Source organism: Plecotus auritus (genome assembly GCF_963455305.1).
Source record: "Plecotus auritus genome assembly, chromosome: 3".
Lineage (NCBI taxonomy): Eukaryota > Metazoa > Chordata > Mammalia > Chiroptera > Vespertilionidae > Plecotus > Plecotus auritus.
The window spans coordinates 94,198,470-94,215,850 of NC_137772.1; the positions used below are offsets into that span (position 1 = coordinate 94,198,470).

Here is a 17,381-nt window from a genome sequence, read left to right on the forward strand (position 1 = left end):
ATCAGGCTGGCAGGGGAGTGGTTAGGGGGTAATCAGGCTGGCAGGCAGAAGCAGTTAGTGGCAATCAGGAAGGCAGGCAGGCGAGCATTTGGGAGCCAGCAGTCCTGGATTGTGAGAGGGATCCCAGATTAGAGAGAGTGCAGGCTGGGCTGAGGGACACCCCTCCCCCCCCCACCCCCGTGCACAAATTTCATGCACCGGGCCTCTAGTGATCATAATAAGGTCACTCTTCAGCACATAGACATTATTTACTGGGTCACTAATGCAATGGTAAGAGATAATGTAAGAAAAGCATCTCAAATATTAGTTTTCGTTTAAACAGGGCCATCCTTCAACATCAAGAACAGAAACAGCTGCACATTACGTTCATTTAGAGATATAGAATTAGCTCAAGAAATATATGGAAATTAATCTTTTTGGTAGAGAATCTCAAATACTTTTAGGGAAATAAGTATTTCCTGGATTTGAGAGTTTTTCTAACGGTATAATATTAATTTTAGCTGTGTTAGAATTATTCCCTTAGAATTTACTTGTTTCTCAAAAGTTAAATGAATCAGGGTAAAAATCTTTCTTATTCTAAGAAAAGAGGTGTGCATGTGTATATATAAAAGGAAGGAAAAGGGATTGTCTTCCTGTTTTTTCCACCTCCTAAAGTTTAACAGCTAAATCTTAAGCACTTCACAAAGAAGTATGAAGTGTAACCTAGGGAAATGTAAAAATAATAATAATAATAAAACAATTTCTTAAATGGAGAGAATACTTCCAATTTATAAAACCATAAAACAACTGTCAAGGAACCTGAATAATGATGGTAAGAAAAGACCATACTTATATGTAAATTCCTTTGAAGGAAAAGGGTGTATAATTGTGATTCTCAGAGTAAGAGATGCTAGGGCCTAGCTGTAAAATAATTTCCTAAATAGAAAAATTACCTACGGCAATGGCATTATTCTTGCTCTAGAATGGATTAAATAAACACCAAACTTTGCCCAGCCAGTATGGCTCAGTGGTTGATCATCGACCCTTGAACCAGGAGGTCTCAGTTCAATTCTTGGACAGGGCACATGTCTGGGTTGGGGGCTCGATCCCCAGTAGGGGTCATGCAAGAGGCAGCCAATTGATGATTCTCTCTCATCACTGATGTTTCTATCTCTCTTTCCCTTCCTCTCTCTGAAATAAATAAAAATGTATTTAAAAAAATAAAAATATATTAAAAGAACAACAACAACACAAGAAAACACCAACCTTCAATGTGTAGAGGGTAAGGGGATGTTAGTAAGTTATCATTCTAGGATGATAAAAAATCAGAAATAAAGCAAAAAATGATATCAAACAGTAACTTTTTTATAGCAATGGTAGGGGGGCTGAGTTAATACTTACAAGGTAAGAAATGATGAACTAAGTACGAGGCTGTTTTATTATGGTCTTCATTTTATTGTTATAAACCTAGAAAAAAATAAAAGTGAAGACTTTAAAAATTTGTTCACATTATATGTTATAAAATTAGCAACCGAAGTTGACAGTTTTCTGATCCCTATTAAGCATAGAACAATCACAGATAATAAAATCCAGCACCAACATTTATATATTTTAGTCCAAAGTTTGTTTGCTTTGGGTATTTTGTTTGTATGTTAATACTCACCCAAAGATATTTTTCTCATTGACTTTTAGAGAGAGAAGGGAGGGAGGGGGAAGAGAAACATCATGTGAGAGAGAGACACATAGATTGGTTGCCTCCTGCAGGTGCCCCCATCTGGGTGGGGATGGAACCTGGAACCCCAGGTACCTGCTCTTGGCTGGGAATTGAACCCAGCAACCCTACAGTGTGTGTGTGTGGCGGGGGGGAAAGGGAGGGGACAAGTGCACACCTGGCACACTAACCACTGAGCCTGCCAGCCAGGGCTTATTATTAGTTTTTAAAACTCACTTTTCTATTACTAATACCATCTTGAAGTTTAAAAGTCAAATATGTGGGAGCAAACCAAGATGGCGGCATAGGTAAACACCTATACTTGCTGCCTCTCACAACCACATCAAAATTACAACTAAAAGGCAGAGCAGCCCTAGCTGGTTTGACTCAGTGGCTAGAGCTTCAGCCTGTGGACTGAAGGGTCCCAGGTTCGATTCCAGTCAAGGGCACATGCCTAGGTTTGTAGGGGATGTGCAGGAGGCAGCCAGTCAATGGTTCTCTCTCATCATTGATGTTTCTATCTCTCTCTCCCTCTCCCTTCCTCTCTGAAATCAATAAAGATATCTTAAAAAAAATAAATTAATTAATTAAATAAAATAAAAGGCAGAGCAACCACCACCCAGAACCACAGGAAAGCTGGCTGAGTGGAAGTTCCACAACTAGAGAGGTGAAGAACACACACTGAGACTGGTAAGAGGTGTGGAAAGTGCTGGCACCTGGATGTGCTGCTCTTTTAATCGGGAGGGAGATACAAGCTCCCGTGTGCTCTGAACTCCAGTTCTGGGCGAGACTATGGAGGACCGAGACACATATGGGGAGAAACTGGACTGTCTGGCATCAGGACAGGAACACAAGGGCGGCTTTCTCTCAGAGATGCTTGCAGCGATCATTGTTCCTGCATGGGGGTGTGGAGAAATGGGGACCTCTCTGGTGCAGGGCTGCCTGGCAGCCATTGCTGTTTGCTCTGCCCTGGTGATTCCCAGAGACCCCGCCCCACCCAATTTACAACCCCATCCAAGATGTGAGCATCAGCTTTTGCATATGAATGGCCTGTCCTTTCTCCGCCTAAAACCTGTCAAACTGCAGCTGGGTCAGAGAGCCCCAGAGCTTCCAAAAGAAGGCCCAAGGCCTGGCAGCAGCAGCCTGCCTTGCTTCACAGCTGGGTCTCATCTGGGCATTTCCAAACCCCATACAAAGAGGAGGAATCTGCAGATATCGCTGTAGCTCCTGCTGCGCGGCCCCAGACAGTGGCTGACCTTGCACCTCCTTGGAGATCCAAGAGCTAGTGTACTCAGTGGTCAGAGTGAGACTATACCGGATTAAAACTCTTCACATCCATAAGAGACACACTCAAGGGGAAGACTCAGTGAGCACCAAAGCCCCACTGAAGCAAGTCCTGACCCATAAGGGTGTCTCCGGCACAACAGATCTTCCAGTATAGACACAGCTGGTCCTCACAGCCAACTGGCCTGGAGATCAATTCCTCCCAGTGATACCAACAGCAATCAAGGGTTAGCTACAACAAGACTGTGCAAACAGCCCACAAAGGGGTGCACCAAAGCATCTACCTCAGGTGATTGGGGAGGCTGAGCCACTGGGCCCTATAGGACACCTACCAAACAAGGCCACTCTATCAAGTCAAGGAGACTTAGCAGCTACCCAGTACATAGAAACAAACACAGAGAAGCAGCCAAAATGCAGAGACAAAGAAACAAGTCACAAATGAAAGAAATGGATGAAAGCCAAATACTGGATATAGAGTTCAAAACCACGGTTATAAGGTTACTCAAGAATCTTCTAGAAACCTCTGAGAAATTTAGTGAGACCCTCAAGGATATGAAAAAGGACCAATCAGAAATTAAGCATACACTGACTGAAATAAAGAATAGTATACAGAGATTCAACAGCAGACTAGAGGATCCCAAGAATCAAGTCAAAGATTTGAAATACGAAGAGGCAAAAAACACCCAACTGGAAAAGCACAAAGAAAAAAGAATCCAAAAATATGAAGATAGTATAAGGAGCCTCTGGGACAACTTCAAGCGTACCAACATCCGAATTATTGGGGTGCCAGAAGAAGAGAGAGAGAAAAATATTGAAAACCTATTAGAAGAAATAATGACAGAAAACTTTCCCTACCTGGTGTAAGAAATAGACTTACAAGTCCAGGAAGCACAGAGAACCCCAAACAAGAGGAATCCAAAGAGGACCACACCAAGACACAGCATAATTAAAATGTCAAAGGCAAAAGACAAAGAGAGAATATTAAAAGCAGCAAGAGAAAAATAGTTAATTACCTACAAGGGAGCACCCATACGATTGTCAGCTGATTTCTCAACAGAAACTATGCAGGCCAGATGGGAGTGGCAAGAAATATACAAAGTGATGAATAGCAAGAACCTACAACCAAGATTACTCTACCTAGCAAAGCTATCATTCAGAATTGAAGGGCAGATAAAGAGCTTCACAGACAAGAAAAAGCTAAAGGAGTTCATCACCACCAAACCAGTATTATATGAAATACTAAGGGTATTCTCTAAGAAGAGGAAGAAGAAGAAAAAGGTAAAGATAAAAAATTATGAACAACAAAGTGACAACAAATACATATCTAACAACAAGTGAACCTAAAAATCAAATGAATAAAAAACCTGATGAACAGAACAGACTGGTGAATGTAACAGAATCAGGGGCATGGAAAGGGAACAGAATGACAGTTCTCGGGGGGAAGGTGTTGTGGGGTGGGGGGTGCGGGAAGGGATTGGACAAAGAGCTTACACATATGGACGAGGTCAGTGGTGGTGGGGAGGCCTGGAGTGGGGTGGGAACCGGGTGGAGGGGAGCTATGGGGGAGAAAAAAGAGGAACATCTATAATAATCTGAACAATAAAGATTAAAAAAAAAATCATAAAAATAAATAAATAAATAAAAGTCAAATATGTAAGTGTAATTTAAACTCATTCTTCAATGTCTACCTTGAAGCACACTAAGCTTCTGGAGAACATCATAATTACAGATATTTTAAGATAAATTCAAGATCATACCACAAGATTGACAAACCTCTCTCTCTCACACACATACATAGACATGTATGCTACTGCAAAAACTAAAAACCACAATGCCCAATTTCAATAACTCTATTATAAATACAAAGCTTAAGGTGGAGTTTAAATATGTATAAATAAATCATTGAAAATCCTATATAATAAAAGTGTAGTATGCAAATTGTCCCCTTGACTGGAGTTCTTCCAGGAGTTCCACAAGGGGGTGGCCGGTCGTGGGGAAGGGAGGGAGGCCCTGGCCAGCAGTGGCAGCAGGCGGCCGGGGGAAGGGAGGGAGTACCCAGTAGGCAGCCACTAGGGACCCTACCAGTGCACGAATTTCGTTCGCTGGGCCTCTAGTAATGTTATAATCTATGGCCAAAACAAGAGAAAATATAGTTGTGAAATTGCCTGAACACAGGAGTAAATGAAAGAGTATTGATAAGAGAAATTTATTTCCATGGTTGCCCTTTAGTTATTAAGAGTAGAAAGGATTAAAAGCCAGTATGCAAAAGAAAACATTACATCTTCTCTTTAAAAATAAAAACATTGAAAAATATTCTGGAATCTTAAGTTTGTTAAAAGGTTTGACTTCTGTGGGACATATTATAAACTATTCTTATATAACAGTTAAGCACTTACTACAAGTCACAGAATAGAAAGAAGAGAATAAACCCATCCATGCTTAATGAAATATTCATTCCAATTGTACATCTTATTGTTGAAGATCTTCACCAAAAAAAAAAAAGGGTACCATTTTGTTTCATTAATTTGAAAAACAAACAAAACCCCAACATTTTAAATCCAAAGAAAAACCAAGAGAATACCAAAATAAATCTCCACATCTTAGCCCTGGCTCTCCAATCCAGCTGTCTTTAATTCTAATATTCTGCCATGCTTACTTTGCTTAAATAAATTTTTTTTAATATACTTTTATTGATTTCAGAGAGGAAGGAAGAGGGAGAGAGAGAAATACCAATGATGAGAATCATCGATTGGCTGCCTCCTGCACACCCCACCCTGGGTACTGAGCCCGCAACCTTGGCAAATGCCCTGACCAGGAATCAAACCGGTGACCTCTTGGTTCCTGGGTCGACGCTCAATCGCTGAACTACACCCGGCTGGGCTTGCTTAATTTTTTTAAGAAAGACTACATATATAGTTGAGTCCCATTCCCCCTCTCTCCTGATTATAATCCTGAATTTGGTTTTTATTTCCTATGCATGCTTTTATATTATTATTATAAATTCAAGTATTTAAAATAATATATATCACTAGAGGCCCGGTGCATGAGATTCATGCACTGGCAGGGGGTGGGGGATTCTCCTCAGCCTGGCCTGCACCTCCTCACAGTCCAGGACCCCTTGCTCCTTAGGGGCCACCTGCAGCGGAGGCAGGAGAGGCTCCGTTGCGCTCGCCAGCGTGAGCCCAGCTTCTGTCTGAGCAGCGCTCCATGGGAGTGCACTGACCACCAGGGGCAGCTCCTGTGTTGAGCGTCTGCTTCCTGGTGCTCAGTGCATGTCATAGTGACTGGTCATTCCACAATTCAGTCAATTTACATATTATGCTTTTAATATATAGGATTGTTTTCAAACTTTACATAAATGTTACCATACCATATATATTTTATATAATGTATTGTATAACCTTTGCAACTTATTTTTATCATTAATCTGTAACAATACACACAGCTCTCACTTAAATAGCAGTATAACAAAGAATTCATCATATGATTATGTCACAATTTATCATTTTCTGTTACTTAACATTCAAATTGCTCTCAAAATTTTTCCTATGAAAAGTAAAAGTAAACAAGGTTTTTTCACACATCTTAGTTTATCTAGGACATCTAGGAATGGAATTGTTGTGTACAAGCCTAAATATATCTTCAACTTTATTAGAATTTTGTCAAATGCTCCCACAAGCAGTATAAGAAAAGTTCTCCTTTCTGTATTTTCTCCATTTAAAACTACATTTAAGAAAAAGAGCTACTATGCAGATGAAAACTAAAAAAATTCTTAAATGATCAATTTATCAAGTGTAGATATACTAAATGTTCCAAAGAAATAGAATAGACTGAAATTTGGCCAAAGATACTTGCACAAAAATAAAGCTCACATAATATATATTTTCCTCATATGACTGAAGAAATACCAAGACTTAATCTAGAACTACTGTGGAAGAAATGATAAGGTTCATAATTAGTTACTGAACTTAGATACACAATGATCAAAGAGAAAAGAAAGCAGAAAATATAAATGGTTTATTGATGTGAAGAATCCTCCCTCATTTCTTTTTGGGCAGTGCTTCTCACATGTAGTACTTCTAAAAACAAAACAAAACAAAACAAAACAAAACAAAAAATTACAGCTTGGAAAAAAAACACAAATTCCTGAGCCCCAGCTCTAGATGTTGATTCAGCAGGTCTGGAAAATGTTTTATTCCAGGTTATTCTGGTACAGGTAGTCCACAGACAATTTACACAGTAATTAGTAGTAAAAACAAGGTGTTTTCGATATAAAGGATTATGTAACTCACTTTTTGGTTAAGGTCAATTAACACTAATTAATGTTATCTGTAAGTTACATCAACATATTAAAGAAAACACTTCAGTATTAGCAAAACATAGTAATCTCAATTTCTGGTTGAATATTTTTGACTTCACAATGTTAAACTAGGTTGTAGGATCATTTATCATTTCAGATAACCAAGCACATACTACAACAAAATTTTTTTAGATAATATTAGAGAACTAATATTCTTTGTTTACTGTAATTAGTAAGGGAAAAACATTAAGAGTGGGAGTGACTAGTTGTGATTTAAATGAGGACGTTTGTTACCTTTTTAAAGAAATGCTATTGCAAATGTCAGACTTTAAGACATTATGCTCACACACTAAAATAAAATGTCACTGTAGTTCCCAGCAAGAATGCTACAAATGTAATCAGTAATTTAATAGAAACCAATATTCACTTCCCTGTAATTACAACCTACTGGAATGATTTAGATAGTAAAGATGAGAAAATGTACAGATATTTAGGTGATACAAACCTGTGCAAATTCAAATTGTGTTAAATTATAAAAACACTCTTTTATCTATTTGAAATTACAAAGTCCTATCTCTGAAAGATTTAGAACAATCTGAATTTTCCAGATATAAGACATTAACAGTGAGAAAAAGCAAAGACTTATGAGTTTCTATCTGCAGCATGCTTTGTATTAGTTATATATAATACTAAGTAGTATAGAGTGGTATTCTTTCTAGTCATAGTGAAATCAACAATAAGTTGGCCTTGCTTAGATTGGGCTATAGAAAATGAAAATAATATGGGTTCGGAATATGGCCCCAATGTGAAAAAAACACTCCTATATGGCCACCATCAACTTTTCTTTCTTCAACTTGTGTTATTAGAAACTATTAATTTTTCCAGTTTACCAGCTTAAAAGTGAAAAACATGAAACACCATACACTTTCAGATGCAAGACAAGTTTACATTCAAACAGAGGAAATTAACTAAATGAAAATTATATTACGTAAAACAAGAGTAAATAGTAAAAATAATAAGATTCTAAAAACTGTAAGTACCTACGGTTCTCTTTATGCTCCTCTGGGAAGAAGATACCTTTTTGTCAATGAATGTATTCAATATACTACATAGGGTTACACTGACAGGCCTGTCACACCTAATCTGTAAGAACTGGTGGGTTTAGGTTCTTTTGGCCACCATTATTGCATATTTGATGCTATTATGTACAACAGCTGAGTAGAAAGAGCAATCTCCCAGCTCCTGTTTCCAGCTATGAGGGACAAGAACGAGGGCTGTGGTGATACTTGTTTATTCACTGTTGCTGCTACTGAAGCAGCAAACTGAGAAAAGCATATACAACTAATAAGAAAAAAAAAATGGTTCAGTCCAACCTATCTAGCAGGTCTGCTTACATCATTATACAATACACTTATTTAGAAGGAATTTTTTCTTTAAAAGGCAGGATGGGAAGACAAGAAAAAACGATAAAATTGATTGGTGTTTTGTTTAGAAATGGCACCTATTAATGTATCTCAGAAAATAAATTAATGACATGTAATGATCTGCAACTCCTAGTTTAGATTTAACTGCTCAATTACCAAAATTCTCAGGTTGTCTTATTACCCAGGTTCAGGGTAAATTCATAGAGTATTTTCTGTAGCTAGTCTCCTGGAGAGTAAGAAAGTATCTAAACTTTAACCAAGAAATGAAATTGTATTTTGCTTATAAAAAGCTCCAGGTTCCCAGTTAATCACTACCATATGTTTCACATTAGATACCACTAACAAAAAAACAAGATTTTTTTTTAGTCCATAAAGTTTACAAAAATCCCAACTATTAAAAAATTTCTACATGTAACTTATCTACTTTAAATGTAACACAAAGATAAAAACTTAGTACATAATATAAATTAATGATGAATAAGAGAAATAAATTGTTCTGTCAAATTACCTTTAAATTTAAATGTGACGCTATTTATGAACTTAAAACTGTATATTTAAAAGCAATTCGTATCTTTTAACACCTAGGGAAATTTTTGATTCTGAAAAAATATTTTAGAAGTCAGAAAAATTAGAGGAAACCTATAAAAATTTTTATAAATGCTAGAACTGGCTAATACATTTTTAAAAATATTTGGTAAAAAAGGATAGGTTTGATATTTCTTAAAATAAAAGTATAAAATACAGTAATATTTAAAATTCAGATGATAATACTCTGTAAAAAGAAAAAAACACCCAATCTTTTATTTTTCTGTTGAAAACATAATTTTTCTGCTTAGCAGTTCAATAGGAAACAAATAATAAAAATAAAAAATAATTCTGAAGGTCACAGGATAATAAAACTTCTAAATATATGTATTTAATATAAAGGCTATACAATAAAATACTAAAAGCAAAATAAAAGGATTTTTTAAAATTAAGACATTTGCAAACAGTAATAAATAAACTATTAACCAGAAGATTAATCAGTATCAGCAGGTGCTTTTGAAACATACTGCATGTTTCTGTTCCAAGTGACTCTAACCAGGAAAATAGAAAAATAAAAGTAAGCCAAATTATATGTTAATGAAATACCAAAAGTGTGGTATGTGTTGCTGAGAACGTAAATTCTACTTCAAAATGATGTTTAACAAAAAAATTAAATGCTCACACTAAATATTGCCTTTTAAAAATGCTTATCCGAAAATGTAATTCTGATGCATTAGGTCTTATTTAAAAAATAACAGAAATAGAATTAGGATGAATTTCCTAGTCAAGAAAGAAAACAAACTATACTCACGTACAAAACTGCTTCAAATAAACCCATTTTTTATTATGAAAGATAATTGTATCTACTCTTTAATAAAACCTCTATTAAATAAAGTTGTTATAGCTGACAAGTTACTTAAAATATAAGTTGTCCTTATAAATTAGCATTATATACCAATGACAAATAATGAATAATTTCAAGTCCCTTCATACACATGTTAAATTACCTCTATTCTAGTTTATCCAAATATTCTCTCCCCACATCCTAAGGATAACTATTTCAATAAAATAGGAACACTGACAGTATAGCTGTATTTTAGAAACAATTAAGAATTTTTCATTAAAACAAATGTCATTTAACCCCCCAAAAATGCATTTAACAAAAAATATAGATATTTGCACAAGATATAAGTTTATCACTGGAAAAAAATAACAAATTCTTTCTCAAAATTCTGACATAATGAAGTACATATCAAGGCTTAGATATAGATAAGCGGGTTTGCAAATTTACAACAGCCAAAATCCTTACAAAATGTCCTTTAAGGGGCAGTTAAAAGATAACCAATCACACTCTGCAGTATAAAAACTTATTAACATGTCTCCTAAAATAACATACTACAAATTGAAGTTTCTGACCCTTTATAAAAAGTGACTAAATATAAGAAAACTATATATCTGCATTGATGCTTTTAGATGTTAAATTATTTACTAAGTTTAAAATTTGGAAGTTTTTAAGCCAGTGTATAGAGAGGACAATTTTATGATGCTAAAAATTTGTGTCCAAACAATAAGTTTTGACAATTTCAAAGAACACAAATCATAAGCTCTCTAAATTAGGCATAACTCTATGGATTTATGTCCTAATCTACAATATAAATGCAAAAGCTGTCTCTCTTCACCCATTTAATTCAATAAGGCTGTGTGTAAAGATACCTGGTTTGAAAGTAATAAATTGAACCTGGATTTTTTTCTCCCCAACATTCAGAAATCATATTTTTTATTTTTCATTATAGTTCTCTAACCTGGAAAACAATGGTTAAGTTAAAGGGGAGCAAATTTTCATTTTCTTCCCAATTAAACTCAGGTTTTTCATAACATTCTCAAATCAAAGTTATGAAGACATTTTAATACTATGTATTTATCTCAGTATAATGACATCAACATATGAATTTCACCCTTATATTAAACTAATTTCTATTAAATTTTTAACATTTTATTTAACCTTAACTGTTAATAGATTCACATTCCTGGATTATCTAATATCTACTAATGCAGAAATATCCAACATTAGCTTTTTAGTATTTTGATATATATCTCAATGTTCAGAAATTCTTATACATCTGAGAATTTTCTTTAAAAATATTTAGTAATGTGTAAAGATGTTTACAGATAAAAGTCGTTTTATGACCATGATAATTACACTTTATTCTTAAGACTAAATTACACTTTTCTTGTGGAAAAAAACACACCTCACTTTTGTAATTCCTATATCTTAAGTATATAAAGTAAATATTTTTAGGTGAAAAAATATTTAAAGAAAAATTATAATATGTTACATTTTAGTAAACCTCAACTATTTATGTAGCAAATAGTTTTTAAAAAATCATAGTAATACTGTTCAAATTCATTTTCATTATACCAGATTACCATTTAGAAAACAATCAAGAATTTTATTAGCTAAGTAGCCAAAACTTTCAACTAAACCTATTCAAAGAAAATAAATATGTTATGGAAGTGATTCTGTTGTAAAGTTTTCTAGAGGAAAAGACAATAAGTCACTAGAAATTTTGGCATTCTCCCATTTATTTTTAAAGGAGCTTGCAACTTCTGATACGAACAATTTAAATATTTTACTTGGAGTACCCATGAGTCAGACACTAGTTTCTACTTAAGAAAGTGGGTTTTTCAGTTTCAACCAAATTGCCACTTTTAGTTAGAATACTACTTGGAATCTTTAAATGCTTTTAAGATATTCTATTAATTTTATCTAATTTTATAGGCTCTACGGACCACTAAACCCGTCATACAGCCAAGCACCAAATTCCATATGATTGAAACTTTCTATTTTATAAGATGAAAAGCCCAACATTTAATTCTTTTATATATAACACTATAATAACAACCCTAAGAGGAAAAAAGAGAAATCCCTATATATGTTTATTTTTAGACTAAATAAATTCAGTTGGCGATGGACTTAATACAAGATGATGAGATCAACTATGTAAAAGAATCTGGATTTTTAATAAGAGTACTTAACCATGGCTACTTCACAGGATGTATTAATATATCTTTACTGATTTTTAACTTACCTAAAAGTTCTACCTTTACCAATTTTGCAACTCAATTATATTGAAAAGATATAAAATTGTATGCTTCTAAAATTCATTAGTATACCTTTAGTATACCTTAATCTCCTAACATGTTCCAGTGCATTATGTGAGTGCTCAAAGAAGTTAGGTTGTTCTCCAGAACTGGCTCTCTCTTAAAGGTCAAAACCTGCAATAAAAATGTCATGTATTATAGCATGAAGACACTCAACAGATTTCCGCCTCCTGGAGTTCCACAGTGGATCCCTGGACAGAGGTAGTAAGGTCTTCAAAATGACCTCAATCTTGCATATGTTAGAAAACACACATTAACTTGAAAATAATGTTATTTAAATAGAAATAACTTGATTAGAAACACCTGTGATATGCTTTATCATTTGAAGCCTCTTCAAACCAGATTAATATGCTTCTGCTTTCATTTCTCTTTAGGGCATTAATTTTTCAAAGCAGTGTAGGGGGGTAGGGTGCATAAGTAGGTGTTAGAGAACTGGTAAAGGGGACTCACAAGGAAAATACCAGAGATACAGTTTGTCTGTGCTTCTGAAACTTATAAAACCCAGGTTAAAAAAATACTTAAGGGATAGAGAGAAACTTTTAACTTCCTTTCTCCCCAAATTATCAAACTTTAAATGATTATAGAAATTATCATTATTTTCAACTTTTGTCTTTTGCCATACCTGAGTGAACAATAATATTGACATTTCTAAATATTTTAAGACATTACAATTCTAACAGAACAAAATTTAGAACTTACTCTCTAAGCAAATTAAAATATAAATAATAAACAGATGAATATTGGGCCAATGCTTTTTTTAATGTTCCAAGCAGACGTGGTGTAACCAAATGTATATGTGGCTTTTTGATTTGTTTCACCTATATCTTGACTTAGTGGCAATCAATTATATAAAAATATTAAATTGTTTAATTACCACAGATTTATAATGTACTATAAGTGAACCATAATGCTCTGAATTATCCATATTTATTTAAAAATAGCTTAGGAAAAGAAATGAAAACCAAGTAAATTTTTACTCCTTTGGTGCCAAATATTTGATTATTTAATGGCAAAAACCACACACACATAACCCACAAACACCAATTAAATACCATGATATTTTTAAAAATTAAAATCATTACTACACAGTTTTCCTCAGAGATGGAGACAAAGTTTTCTATATTTGAGCACTCTAAAAATTAAGGTAATTTAGCTTTAAAAATCACAAAAGAAATGTAGTTGATACTAATATGTACTCCATGCCAAAAGTTAATTTTTTACATAGTAGGAAAACAAAATATACTAGATAATAAAGAACAAAGGAAGTTCAAAGACAAGACAAATATTAAACTAAATGATAAAAAATATGATGTAAAAAAAACCTTTAAATAATGAAACTCAAATCTCAAATCTATTATGAAATAGTTTATTATTTATACTTAGAACCCACGTCTTTCCAGTGCAAAAATTCTTTAGTAAAATAAGTCAGGATTAAACAAAAGTATGTTAAACTTCTCATAATTTAATAAGAAATATTTAGAATTAAATTCATATGTATTTAATATCAATTCTAATATTTGAAACTTATCTTTAAAGGAAGACCTTTTAAAGAATCTTGAAGACAGTCAAGGGGGGCGGGGGGGAGGGGCGGGCAGAGAGGGAGGGAAGGCAAATCGAAATTATTTCCCCTCCAGAAAGCAGTATTTATAGGAAGGCTTTACAGTCATTTGTATATGCAAATAATCAGAAAAATATATAAACACATTTAGTAATGTGATATTATAAAACGGATGTTATATTAATAAGACAATCAACTTTAAAGCTCTAACAGTAACTTGTAAAAAATGCAAACAGCTTAATCTCATTTTCAACATTTATTTAAAAGAAAGTGGTAATTGTATTTTATTACCGATTTCCTTTGGTGTTAAGAGAGGGGCTACCAAATTTCAGCAAGTCATAGTTTGAGTTCTAATTACATGCCCAGATTAGTTGCCTGGCACATAGTGTTTGTAAGCTTGCTGAATAATAATAATAAAAAAACAAAATGGCATGTATACTCATACTCTAAAATATGACAATTCTTTCTAAGATGTGTTTTCTAGTTATAATCAGATTCATAGCCTGTTTCTTTTAAAAACAGATTAAAAAGAAATCAATATGGGGATCATTATGCTTCATTAAACAAAAAAAATAAAAAACAAGAGCCAATTTTAGGCCAGTAATTTGTTAAAATAAGAGACAATTTTTTTGTAGAATAAAATTTCAAAATAGTGTATAAATTTATACTGATTTTTTTAATTGGAGAAAGTTTATGTATCATGTAGAACAAATAATTAATATAATCTTCTGGCTATTTTATTTTTGTAAACCAAATCAACCAATCAGTATTTCTGTACTACAATATTTTGTTACATTCTGAACTGTTACTACATATCAATAAATAAACAGAAATAAAATATAGGTAAGTGTCCACAAAACAAAAACCAGAAATGTAGTATACCAAACGTGATAATACAAGTTATGAAATGAAAGTTATTTTGAAATTTTCATCTTTAGCTCTAGTTCATGATAAACATTAAAAATGATATTAATCTGATTAGAAAAAATACAGTGCTACATACAAACACCTGAGAGTACATTTTGTAAATGTACAGCTAAGATAGTTGACAGGATTAAAACAAAGTCTAAAACTGCACTTTTATTTGGATTTTTAAAAATAGTAAAGACAAAAATTAAAATCAATGCTAACAGAAGACTAATACCTTACCTCCTCTAGTTCCCTCTCCCTCCACCAATATGTAAACATAGCTTTAAAAAAGAGTTGAGCTACTATAGTAACACCTTTACCCACCATTATTTTCCTGTGGTATTATGACTTCTCTAGTCTTTACAGTACAATAAAAAATAAATTTAATCATATACATAATGTAATAATCATATGCATCTGTTGGAACTCATATCTATATGCCTACAAATCTAAAACCAAAACCTTCCTCTTATCTACCATCACATAAAAGGGAAAATATTTTGAGTGCTGTGGATTTTATTTAGATGCTAGTGTGTTTTCAAGCTTTAAGTGCAGTGTTTTAAATAAAGGAATCCTTCTCTTCTTTAAAAAATATCTTATTAAGCAAGACAATCTTTCACCCATCACCCCCAAAACAAAAACCATAAACCAAAATACTAAAAAAAGTATGGTTAAATTTAACCAACCTGGTGGAATATGAAAGCCTCCCCCCACCATCAAATTCTCCAAGTTATATAATAACTTGAGTGAAAATTAAAACACAAAAAACAAAACTACAGGAAAAAAAACCACACAACAAAAAACAACAACTCACTGGTATCATAGGTAAAATTACATTAAAAATAGAAAAGAGGTTGCCTATAATTTCATGAACTCAAATTTAATAAAGAATAATTAGTATTTTCTATGAAATTTTGATGAGATGATTGAAAATAAAACAGCTTTTAAAAAAGGTAATGACATAGATTCTGTAATTGCAATTCTTGTTATGAAGGCAATATAAAATAGTACCATTTATAAATTCAGTTATTCCACTTATTAATATAAATTATATTTATAGCCCTGCGGAGACTTATAAAAGTCATATAGAAGCCTGTCATTTGAATATTTCCTAACAATGCATATTTGACCTAATGTGAGAATACAAACTCTAAGTTTCAAAATTTCAACTACTACTCATAAAAGGGTGCAAATTTCTATTAAATTTAAAAAAAACTTTAAAAAGGATCAACAGTTATCTTGTTTATCAGTGAGTTTACAAATTTTCTTTGAAAACCACACCGGACTTTTATCAAGATGCAATTAAACGCAATGACAAGCTTGGTAATAAACAAGTATATAGATGGCTGTCTCAAGCAAAAATCAACTTAAAACCTACCAAATAAAACACATCATACCCATTGTTGTATGCAATATTTTCTTCATAATAAATTTATCAAAGGAATGAAATCATATACGCACCTGTGCATACTTACGTGTTGTACTGTGTAAATTAAGCAATATAAATTTCCTGTAAATAAAGTTTTAAGCCCACTACATTGGCTGATTTAATAAAACATTTATTTTAAAGATGTGAAAAGTTAAAAAAAAATATATCCAATTTTTGTAAAAAATGTGGGAAAGCTCTTTCTCAACATTAAGAAAATTAAAGTTTCTTCTTATAAAAATAAAAATAAACCAATTCTCCCGCAATCTGCATCTAATAAATATATGTAGCTTAAGATGAAAAATTTCTGTCAAAAGAATAAATAATCTTAATGCTTCACTCATTTTTTAACCAAGAGAGAACAGGGGCAAATATATAAAAATCTTGTAATTTCTGCCAGCAGAATTATTATTTTGCGAAAATTGTCTCCTCAATTTTACTTTTAATATACATTTCAGAATCACTCGAAGTTCATTTATGGAAAAAAATTAAACACCAGCTTTTTTTCAACTCTCCGTATTAACGTTTTGTAACTATTTCCGTTGTCTAAAAATATAATTTTTCGTCCAGTCGAGAATTATAATCTAGTGTTTAACATTCAAATCCCCCTGTCCGCTTTCTTCCAGCCAATCAGGGGATAACGAGTCCAGTGTTCTGGGTGCTCTGTTAAACACAATTTGAAAAACATCACATTTCGTTCTCCTATTCTCTTCGGGAAAAGATTCTAAGTGAAGGCGGCTCCCCCAGTCTTTACAGAAATAAGAAATCAATCCATCGTTACATCAATGGGAGGTGGAGGGTGGGGGTGGGGGCTTTCCGCAGGCGGGCCTCGAGTGTGTGACTGCGGTTCCCCTGAAGCGTTATTCCTCTTGGCGAACAATTTAATAGCTGTTGCAAAAACCATCTCCTGCGTATTCCCAACTCAGAGCCGTGCATCCCACACGCAAAATATCACGCCTGCAAAGAGTTAACCTAGTGGCGCCTTCGCCGCAGAAAAGGATTCCAGATCCAATATATTTACAAAGGTCATTATCTATAAAGTATTACTTAAAGCCGTCACTGGCTCAAATCATTCGAGCTGTCGAGTAAGAATTGGTAGAAAC

The 17,381-nt window shown here is 33.6% G+C and overlaps 1 long non-coding RNA gene across 1 annotated transcript in view; it reads right to left on the reverse strand.

Moving 5' to 3' along the window:
- Window positions 1-17,381, reverse strand: part of LOC308245149 — a 154,458-nt gene that overhangs the window by 95,787 nt on the left and 41,290 nt on the right. The window contains exon 2 of the long non-coding RNA XR_013960216.1: window positions 1,381-1,446. This is a non-coding gene — a long non-coding RNA (uncharacterized lncRNA). The remainder of the gene's footprint in view (window positions 1-1,380; window positions 1,447-17,381) is intronic.